Below are 11,005 nucleotides of genomic sequence, written 5' to 3' on the forward strand. Positions count from 1 at the left end.
AATGATGAGTATTTGGTTTTTAAATAAGCTGTTTTATGTAACATCATTAAGTAGATATTATTTTTGTTAATATTTTCTGTTTTTTTTTTTTTAAATAGTATAGTAGGTGCTGCTGCACTTGCTACAATAAGGTATGAAATTTCACTTCAACTTAATGGTCAGTGTCATGACAGTAAATTTGTGTTAAAGGCTGAACCTTTTCATAGCATTCAACCTAGTACTTTTTATTTATTTGATTTTTGAGAAAACTTCCTAGCATTCTCTTGGTAATTATTATATTTTTTTCTGTGCAGACTAACCTATTTCTAATCAGTGGCATAAGCATGGGCGTCCGCAGGATTTTTTCCAGGGAGGGGCAAGTAAGGCAATTTTTTTCCAGGGGGCAAAGGAGGCATATTTTCCCCCATAATAGTGATGTCCCTTCAAAAAACACTGCTTCAGTCTGATATTATTATGTTCCTTCAACGCCCTTATAATAATTAACATAAATTACTGACTGAAATGAATTTATGTGCGACATATATATACCTTTTGTCGGACATTCATTTTCCCGGGGGGGGGGCGAGGCCCCCCCTTTCGAACGTCCATGGCCATAAGGTATGTGAACTGATCCCTGACAGTATTGAAATTTTTATTATCGAATGGAGCATAGTTGCTGTATGCAGTCATTTTTTCCGTTTTAATATGTGGCAAACAAAATATTTTTCATTGATTGGTGTAAAATCTTGCAATACAATCCTGTATAGCCGAAGGATCAACCAGGATTTTTTTTTTTTTTTTTTTGCAAATATGGATTAGCATGACATAAATCGTTCTGAATTCTTGTATACTTATTTCATTCCATTTCTCCACCAAGAAAAAAAGTCACCTATTTTAAGACGGTCATTTTCGTATGATGAAGAATGTTTTTAAAAATGCCTTTAGAGGAAATTATGTATTTCCGCTCAAAGTAATAGTGCAATTTCAGGAAGTTTTGGTAATAGAACGTTTTCCATATAATTTTCATATACTTTTATTTTTGTGATAGAAATCAATTTTAATGCGAAAAGTTTGCAATGAAACGAAAGCATTGCATATAATTAATTTCCGCCCCTTTCTAACTACGTTCAGTCAATTTGCACGTATAATTTATTATACACGCAAATCGCTTGAACGCAGTTAGAAACCATTCGGATAGTGAATGGTACGGCACACGATAATGTTTTGTCGTTTGGAGCAATCTGCGCGTGCTTGCGCATAGCGTTCGTCATCTGTTTTCCCCCGATGGTGATGCCGTCGGTGGTCGCGAGGAAACGACCTTCCAGTGCTGCCATACTGTCAACCATTTTTAACCCGCAGCTGTAATATCTTGTAGTAGTATGTCTATGCTGAAAACAGCTGATCTGTGTTGCCAACACACAAAAATATTAAATCCTAATCCTACCACTCTGTCACAAAATCTAAATTTTTACCTTTTGTATATTGTATTATGGTGTTAATAAAAACTTCCCTTATTTTTAAAAAACAGACGAATGTTACGGAAATAATTAAAAAATTTAAAAAGTAATAGCAACTAACATCAAAATTAACGAAACGGCAACATTGGATTTTAGCGTTGATGCAAGCGGCAAGCGCCATAATGAAATTATTCTTTATTGAAACAACGTTCTGAAGAAATATCGCTTTTTTCGATTTTCGTAATTTAAGTTTTACGTTATAATCGTTGTTATCGTTTTTACGTTATTTTCGTTTTACTCGATTTTCGTTATTTTTAGTTTTTTATCGTTTTGACAGTTGGCAACTATGCTTGGAGAAGATGGCTGCCTTTTTGTTTACGCTGTCAGAAATGATCGTGGTTGTTTTTTAGGTTACAAATAAATATTTAAGTAATGTACAGAATATAATTTTATTTCACAAGGTAAGGGAAGGTATAAATTATACAGTTTTATTCACGGGTTAGTTACATTTTCCTTGTTTATAAAAACATTTGCTCACAGAGGTGAGAGAGATTGAAGTTGTGTCGGCCTTATCTGCGTTTTGCCGTTTGCAAACACTTGAGCTGGGATAAAAATTTTCCTTGTGATTCATAACACAGTTACAAATCATATCACCATCAAGCCCAAAGTTCATGTGGCATATCTGTGCCACTTTTAACGAAAGTTCTGTTTTTGTTCTGGGAAAAGAACGAATGCATTAAATATAGATGGTAGTTTCGCATGTAAATCACTAAATGATAAGCCACACTGTAACAATTTTGGATAATATTGTACATCGTGAAAAAACTTTCTCAATTTTCTTACTTGTCTCAAACTTATTCCAATGTTTCTTAATTCAAACCACTGCTTCCAGCTGTGTTTCACTTTTCGTTCGCTCTTTAGAATTTTAAAGCGATTAAAAATATTATCGAGAATATATCCTAAATTAAACGCTTGATGGGCTGAGTTGCTGTTGGCCTTAATAAATGCATTTGAGGCTCTGCGACAATTTTCTATGGCTTCATTTAACAGTAGATTATCGGGTACTATATAGGTGTTTGAAACATCACTATGGTACTGCATCAATCCTTTGGTTAAATTTTCCAATAATTCCCGTAGGCTGTTGCTTAGGTCTCGTTCCTTCTGGTCTTCCGTTTTAAGTTTTTGTAAATACTTTTCACTTTTTGTTTTGATAATCCACGAACTTTCTTCTACAGGTATCACTTGCCCCACTCTTACACATTCAGTAATATATGCCTCAATAGTTGCATTAAATGTAACAATCTCAGCAGCCATAATGTAAAATTGAGTGAAGTAGTAGTTATGTACCCGCGTTGAGTCCGATAAATCAATTGATTCGAAAAGATCGATCAAAGATCAATTGATGACGTAGCGCTATTGTTCTTTTTTTTTTTTTTTTTTTGATGACGTCATAAAAAGGGGCGTGGCTTATTTTGTAAGGATGATTTTGATTGGTTGTGACGTCATAAATGGGCGGGGCGTATTTTGTAAGGAGCGTTTTCATTGGTTCGAGGAATTCTGGTTTTTCCCGTGACGTCGGGAGTTTCCGGCGTCTGAAAACAGATGGCGTTGAGTCAGAAAGTCTGGGTTGGGAGGAGGAAAAGTAGGCGACGCGGTTGGTTTTCTGGTAATTGGAGTACGTGTTTCCGGTGTCTGAAAACAGATGGCGTTGATGAGTCAGAAAGTCTGGGTTGGGAGGAGGAAAAGTAAGCGACGCGGTGACGGTAGGTTTTCTGGTAATTGGAGTACGTGTTTCCGGTGTCTGAAAACAGATGGCGTTGATGAGTCAGAAAGTCTGGGAATTTTGTTGTTTCCGTTGTTTGAAGAGAGATGGCGTTCATGAGTCATTGATCTTTGATCGATTTTTGCCAATCAATTGATTTATCGGACTCAACGGGGGTACATAACCGTTGGAGTCACGTGACTTTGTGACGTCACAAGATGGAAGTCACGTGACCAGATTATATTATTAAATTATTATTAATTAAAATATTAGGATTATTATTATTATGAAGTGTTTTAATTTCTGGGACGCCATTTTGTTTTTGTTATGTTATTTTGGTGTGTGACATCATATATAAATTGGAGTACGTGTTTCCGGTGTTTGAAAACAGATGGCGTTGATGAGTCTGAAATTCTCGGATTATTATTATTATTAATTGTTTTTATTTCTGTGACGACATTTTGTTTTGGTTATGTTATTTTGGTTTGTGACGTCATATATAAATGGGAGTACGTGTTTCCGGTGTTTGAAAACAGATGGCGTTGATGAGTCTGAAATTCCCGGATTATTATTATTATTATTATTATTATTATGAAATGTTTTAATTCACGTGACTTTGTGACGTCACAAAATGGAAGTCACGGGACCAGATTATATTAGTAAATTATTATTAATTGAAATATTAGGATTATTATTATTATTATTATTATGAAGTGTTTTAATTTCTGGGACGCCATTTTGTTTTTGTTATGTTATTTTGGTGTGTGACATCATATATAAATTGGAGTACGTGTTTCCAGTGTTTGAAAACAGATGGCGTTGATGAGTCTGAAATTCTCGGATTATTATTATTATTATAATTATGAAATGTTTTTATTTCTGTGACGTCATTTTGTTTTTGTTACGCTATTTTGGCGTGTGACGTCATATATAAATTGGAGTATGTGTTTCCGATGTTTGAAAACAGATGGCGTTGATGAGTCATTCTGGGAAATTCCCCAGTTTTCGTCCTGTTGTTTGCATAAAGAAAACCCGGATTCGAATCCCACTCAGGTATGGTTGCGAATGTCGACGGAGACCCTGGATTCGAATCCTCCAATTAACTAAGGTTCCCTAAAAACATGTTTGATTCTGCTCAGGTATGGTTGTGAAATGTAAAAGGCTACTTACAATATGTAATAAATCTTGGCCATCCATGTTGCTGCCTAGATGGAAAGGAGATGAACTGGAGGGAAGGATGCCTGCAGAAGGAATTCTATGCACTTCCTTATAGAGACACACATCTGCAATTATATTTTGCAACGTACGTTAGAAGTCTGCATATGAGATCACGACGTTTTTGTGAGGCACAACAGTTCCTTGAGGAATTTCACAGAAGTTCCTTGTTCCGTGTCAGCACATGTTCTACGAACAAGACTTCCTTATAGAGACGGACATCTGGTATCATGTTTAGCAACGCGGCCCAGATGAAAAGGAGATGAACTGGAGGGAAGGATGCCTGCAGAAGGAATTCTAACCACTTCCTTATAGAGACACACATCTGCAATTATTTTTTGCAACGTACGTTAGAAGTCTGCATATGAGATCACGACGTTTTTGTGAACCACAACAGTTCCTTGATGAATTTCACAGAAGTTCCTTGTTCCGTGCCAGCACATGTTCTACGAACAAGACTTCCTTATAGAGACGGACATCTGGTATCATTTTTTGCAACGCGGTTGCCTAATTTGTTTATTTGCAATCGTAGACCCACCTTCCGAGCACTCTAACGAAAGGTCTCGACGTGCAGATTACGAATATGTAATCAGATCCGCTCTACGTCAATTAGGGGAGGAGCTAGAGCGATTTGAAAATTTCGATTTTTTTTTTTTTTTTTACCTTTTTTTTCTGCGAAAATTTAAAATCGCTGTAGCTCGGCTCCTCATTGAGCTAGGAGGGTGATCGATAGCTTGTCGGACTCGGAGTGAAGTCCTCTTTCCGGTGAACCAGGTTTCATTGTTCTAGGACCGGTGGTTTCCTACTTTCTTTATTTGAAATCGTAGGCCCACCTTCCGACAACTCTAACGAAAGGTCTCGACGTGCAGATTACAAATATGTAATCCGATCCGCTCTACGTCAATTAGGGGAGGAGCTAGAGCGATTTGAAAATTTCGATTTTTTTTTTATTTCTTTTTTATTTTTTACCTTTTTTTTCTGCGAAAATTTAAAATCGCTGTAGCTCGGCTCCTAATTGAGCTAGGAGGGTGATCGATAGCTTGTCGGACTCGGAGTGAAGTCCTCTTTCCGGTGAACCAGGTTTCATTGTTCTAGGACCGATGGTTTCCTACTTTCTTTATTTGAAATCGTAGGCCCACCTTCCGACACTCTAACGAAAGGTCTCGACGTGCAGATTACAAATATGTAATCAGATTCGCTCTACGTCAATTAGGGCAGGAGCTAGAGCGATTTGAAAATTTCGATTTTTGCAACTCATATGAGTCAGGAAGACATCTGCGTTGAATAACAGAATGTGTCACTGCTAAAAACCATCTTGTAAAGACGGTTAATTGATTCCGAGAATTTACATGAGCCTTCGTATCAGTCAGAAAAACATCTGCTGAAGACGTTTGACGATATCTGAGAATTTTACTGGTAGCATGTAGATTAAAATGTGTAAGTCGTGTCCACGTAATAAATAGAGCGTTGCACTATCAACGTTACAACAACGTTATCATCGTTTACAATTCATACTACCAATAGTTATTTTCATTTTAAAAACACCATGTACAGTGGGGTCCATGAGTATTATGCTACATTTTGTTCGACGAAATCAGAACCCCAAAATTAAAAGCGGCTTCTAAATCAGCATTATTTCTTACAATATTCATAGTATAGTGCAACGCAATAATAATAACATTACTTTTGTATGTAAACACCGCTCTATTTATTACTTGGACACGACTTACACATTTAACTCTATTTACAATACATACTACCAATATTTGTTTTCATTTTAAGAACACCATGTACAGTGGGCTCCATAAGTATCTTGCTGTATTTTATTCAACGAAATAAGAGCTTCAAAATTAAAAGCGGCTTCTAAATCAGCATTATTTCTTACAATATTCATAATATAGTGCAACGCAATAATAATATTACTTTTGTATGTAAACACCGCTCTATTTATTACTTGGACAAGACTTACACATTTTACTCTATTTACAATACATACTACCAATATTTGTTTTCATTTTAAGAACACCATGTACAGCGGGCTCCATAAGTATTATGCTGTCTTTTATTCGACGAAATAAAAGATTCAAAATTCAGAAAAAACTTACACATTTTACTCAATTTACAATGCATACTACCAATATTTGTTTTCTTTTTAAGAACACCATGTACAGCGGGCTCAATAAGTATTATGCTGTATTTTATTCGGCAAAATAAGAGCTTGAAAATTCAGAACATTTTACACATTCTACTTTATGGTGCATAAAACGGATTACAAACATCAGTTCAATCCGTAGGACATTTCACATTTTACGTTATATTCATTTAAGAGGCATCACTCGTTCCTCGTTGAAGAAGTTGAGTCGACACGGAACAAGGAACTCCTGCGACAATCATCAAGGAACTCCTGCAAACACCATCAAGGAACTGTTGTGCCTCACACAAAAACGCCGTGATCTCATATCCAGACTCTTAACGAATGACGGGTTCAACTGGTATTTGAAATCCGTTTTATGCACCGAGGCTGATCTGTACAGAAATATACGAGGGCATGGTATAAAGTGTCCGATCTATCGGGTGCCGGATTGAACTGATGTTGAAAATCCGTTTTATGCACTGAGCTCTCCACTAATAAGGGTGCATATTATAATATCGGTTATATAATTTGCGGAAAAACTATTCTATAAATATATATACGTATGTAATATATACTTCTTGACCCTAGACCTTGGAATGGAGCCAAGGGTTGCAGACTGTTAATGGACAAGAACAAATGGTGTTTGTTACGAACGGCTTTGGTGTGATGTCTTTGTCCGTGTGGTGATATGTTTTCCATGGTGTTAATGGATGAGAGCAGATGGTGTATGAGTGTATAGCTACAATTCTTGGAATTAGTGACTGATATGTGTGGCGTGTTTGTTGGGATGGGTGGGTGGAATGGTAAAGTGTCTGGTGATTAAGAAGAGGTTATGACATCATCATACTGTCAAAGAAAAGGAGAATAAAAGTCTGTTAGCATATAATGGAGGAAAAACAGCAAAAAGAGAAAAAGGAGCCAGAGAGTCTAGATGTAAAGAAAACAAAGAGAGCAAAACGAGTAGGTTTCGCGGAAGAAGTGACTGTGTATAGTGTACCAGGACAGGAAGATAGGAGAGGCACGTGGGCGTTGGACGCTTTGCGGGAACGGATGCGAGCAATGTGTATCGATGACGTAGATCGGAAGGGTGGTATAAAAAGGATTAGCGGATTGTGAATTCCTACTACCAAAAGTTATTTTCATTTTAAAAACCCTATGTACAGCGGGGTCCATCAGTATTATGCTACATTTTACGGCTTCTAAATCAGCATTATTTCTTACAATATTCATAGTATAGTGCAACGCTCTATTTATTACGTGGACACGACTTACACATTTTAATCTACATGCTACCAGTAAAATTCTCAGATATCGTCAAACGTCTTCAGCAGATGTTTTTCTGACTGATACGAAGGCTCATGTAAATTCTCGGAATCAATTAACCGTCTTTACAAGATGGTTTTTAGCAGTGACACATTCTGTTATTCAACGCAGATGTCTTCCTGACTCATATGAGTTGCAAAAATCGAAATTTTCAAATCGCTCTAGCTCCTGCCCTAATTGACGTAGAGCGAATCTGATTACATATTTGTAATCTGCACGTCGAGACCTTTCGTTAGAGTGTCGGAAGGTGGGCCTACGATTTCAAATAAAGAAAGTAGGAAACCATCGGTCCTAGAACAATGAAACCTGGTTCACCGGAAAAAGGACTTCACTCCGAGTCCGCAAAGTATCGATCACCCTCCTAGCCCAATTAGGAGCCGAGCTACAGCGATTTTAAATTTTCGCAGAAAAAAAGGTAAAAAAAAAGTAAAAAAAAAAATCGAGATTTTCAAATCGCTCTAGCTCCTAACCTAATTGACGTAGAACGGATCTGATTACATATTTGTAATCTGCACGTCGAGACCTTTCGTTAGAGTGGTCGGAAGGTGGGCCTACGATTTCAAATAAAGAAAGTAGGAAACCACCGGTCCTAGAACAATGAAACCTGGTTCACCGGAAAGAGGACTTCACTCCGAGTCCGACAAGCTATCGATCACCCTCCTAGCTCAATGAGGAGCCGAGCTTCAGCGATTTTAAATTTTCGCAGAAAAAAAAGGTAAAAAAAAAAAAATCGAAATTTTCAAATCGCTCTAGCTCCTCCCCTAATTGACGTAGAGCGGATCGGATTACATATTTGTAATCTGCATGTCGAGACCTTTCGTTAGAGTGGTCGGAAGGTGGGCCTAATTGGTCTATCTATTATAGTATCAATTACGCGGACTCATGGTAATGATTATTTTAATTCTTTTGTATTATTGAAATGTTAAAATATATTTTTTATTTTATATTTTTAATCCTTTTGAGATTTAATAGTTCTTTATGAATGGTGGTTCAAATTTCTATTATTTTTGGTTGTTTTTTGTTTTTAATAATAGTGTGATTTCAAGTAAAGAAAGTAGGAAACCACCGTCCCTAGAACAATGAAACCTGGTTCACCGGAAAAAGGACTTCACTCCGAGTCCGACAAGCTATCGATCACCCTCCTAGCTCAATTAGAAGCCGAGCTACAGCAATTTTAAATTTTCGCAGAAAAAAGGTAAAAAAAAAAAAATCGAAATTTTCAAATCGCTCTAGCTCCTCCCCTAATTGACGTAGAGCGGATCGGATTACATATTTGTAATCTGCACGTCGAGACCTTACGTTAGAGTGTTCGGAAGGTTGGCCTACGATTTCAAATAAAGAAAGTAGGAAACCACCGGTCCTAGAACAATGAAACCTGGTTCACCGGAAAGAGGACTTCACTCCGAGTCCGACAAGCTATCGATCACCCTCCTAGGTCAATCAGGAGCCGAGCTACAGCGATTTTAAATTTTCGCAGAAGAAAAGGTAAAAAAAAAAAAAAAAAAAAATCGAAATTTTCAAATCGCTCTAGCTCCTCCCCTAATTGACGTAGAGCGGATCTGATTACATATTCGTAATCTGCACGTCGAGACCTTTCGTTAGAGTGGTCGGAAGGTGGCAAATAAACAAATTAGGCAACCGCGTTGCAAAAAATGATACCAGATGTCCGTCTCTATAAGGAAGTCTTGTTCGTAGAACATGTGCTGGCACGGAACAAGGAACTTCTGTGAAATTCATCAAGGAACTGTTGTGGTTCACAAAAACGTCGTGATCTCATATGCAGACTTCTAACGTACGTTGCAAAAAATAATTGCAGATGTGTGTCTCTATAAGGAAGTGGTTAGAATTCCTTCTGCAGGCATCCTTCCCTCCAGTTCATCTCCTTTTCATCTGGGCTGCGTTGCAAAACATGATACCAGATGTCCGTCTCTATAAGGAAGTCTTGTTCGTAGAACATGTGCTGACACGGAACAAGGAACTTCTGTGAAATTCCTTAAGGAACTGTTGTGCCTCACAAAAACGTCGTGATCTCATATGCAGACTTCTAACGTACGTTGCAAAATATAATTGCAGATGTGTGTCTCTATAAGGAAGTGGATAGAATTCCTTCTGCAGGCATCCTTCCCTCCAGTTCATCTCCTTTTCATCTGGGCCGCGTTGCAAAAAATGATACCAGATGTCCGTCTCTATAAGGAAGTCTTGTTCGAAGAACATGGGCTGACAGGGAACAAGGAACTTCTGTGAAAATTATCAAGGAACTGTTGTGCCTCACAAAAACGTCGTGATCTCATATGCAACTTCTAACGTACGTTGCAAAAAATAATTGCAGATGTGTGTCTCTATAAGGAAGTGGATAGAATTCCTTCTGCAGGCATCCTTCCCTCCAGTTCATCTCCTTTTCATCTAGGCAGCAACATGGATGGCCAAGATTTTTGTAAGTAGCCTTTTACATTTCACAACCATACCTGAGCAGAATCAAACATGTTTTTAGGGAACCTTAGTTAATTGGAGGATTCGAATCCAGGGCCTCCGTCGACATTCGCAACCATACCTGAGTGGGATTCGAATCCGGGTTTTCTTTATGCAAACAACAGGACGAAAACTGGGGAATTTCCCAGAATGACTCATCAACGCCATCTGTTTTCAAACATCGGAAACACATACTCCAATTTATATATGACGTCACACGCCAAAATAGCGTAACAAAAACAAAATGACGTCACAGAAATAAAAACATTTCATAATAATAATAATAATAATAATAATCCGAGAATTTCAGACTCATCAACGCCATCTGTTTTCAAACACTGGAAACACGTACTCCAATTTATATATGACGTCACAGACCAAAATAACATAACCAAAACAAAATGTCTTCACAGAAATAAAAACAATTAATAATAATATTAATAATAATCCGAGAATTTCAGACTCATCAACGCCATCTGTTTTCAAACACTGGAAACACGTACTCCAATTTATATATGATGTCACACACCAAAATAACATAACAAAAACAAAATGGCGTCCCAGAAATTAAAACACTTCATAATAATAATAATAATAATAATAATCCTAATATTTCAATTAATAATAATTTACTAATATAATCTGGTCCCGTGACTTCCATTTTGT

The sequence above is a fragment of the Lepisma saccharinum genome, chromosome 1 (genome assembly GCF_977018435.1).
Source record: "Lepisma saccharinum chromosome 1, izLepSacc3.1, whole genome shotgun sequence".
Taxonomy (NCBI): domain Eukaryota; kingdom Metazoa; phylum Arthropoda; class Insecta; order Zygentoma; family Lepismatidae; genus Lepisma; species Lepisma saccharinum.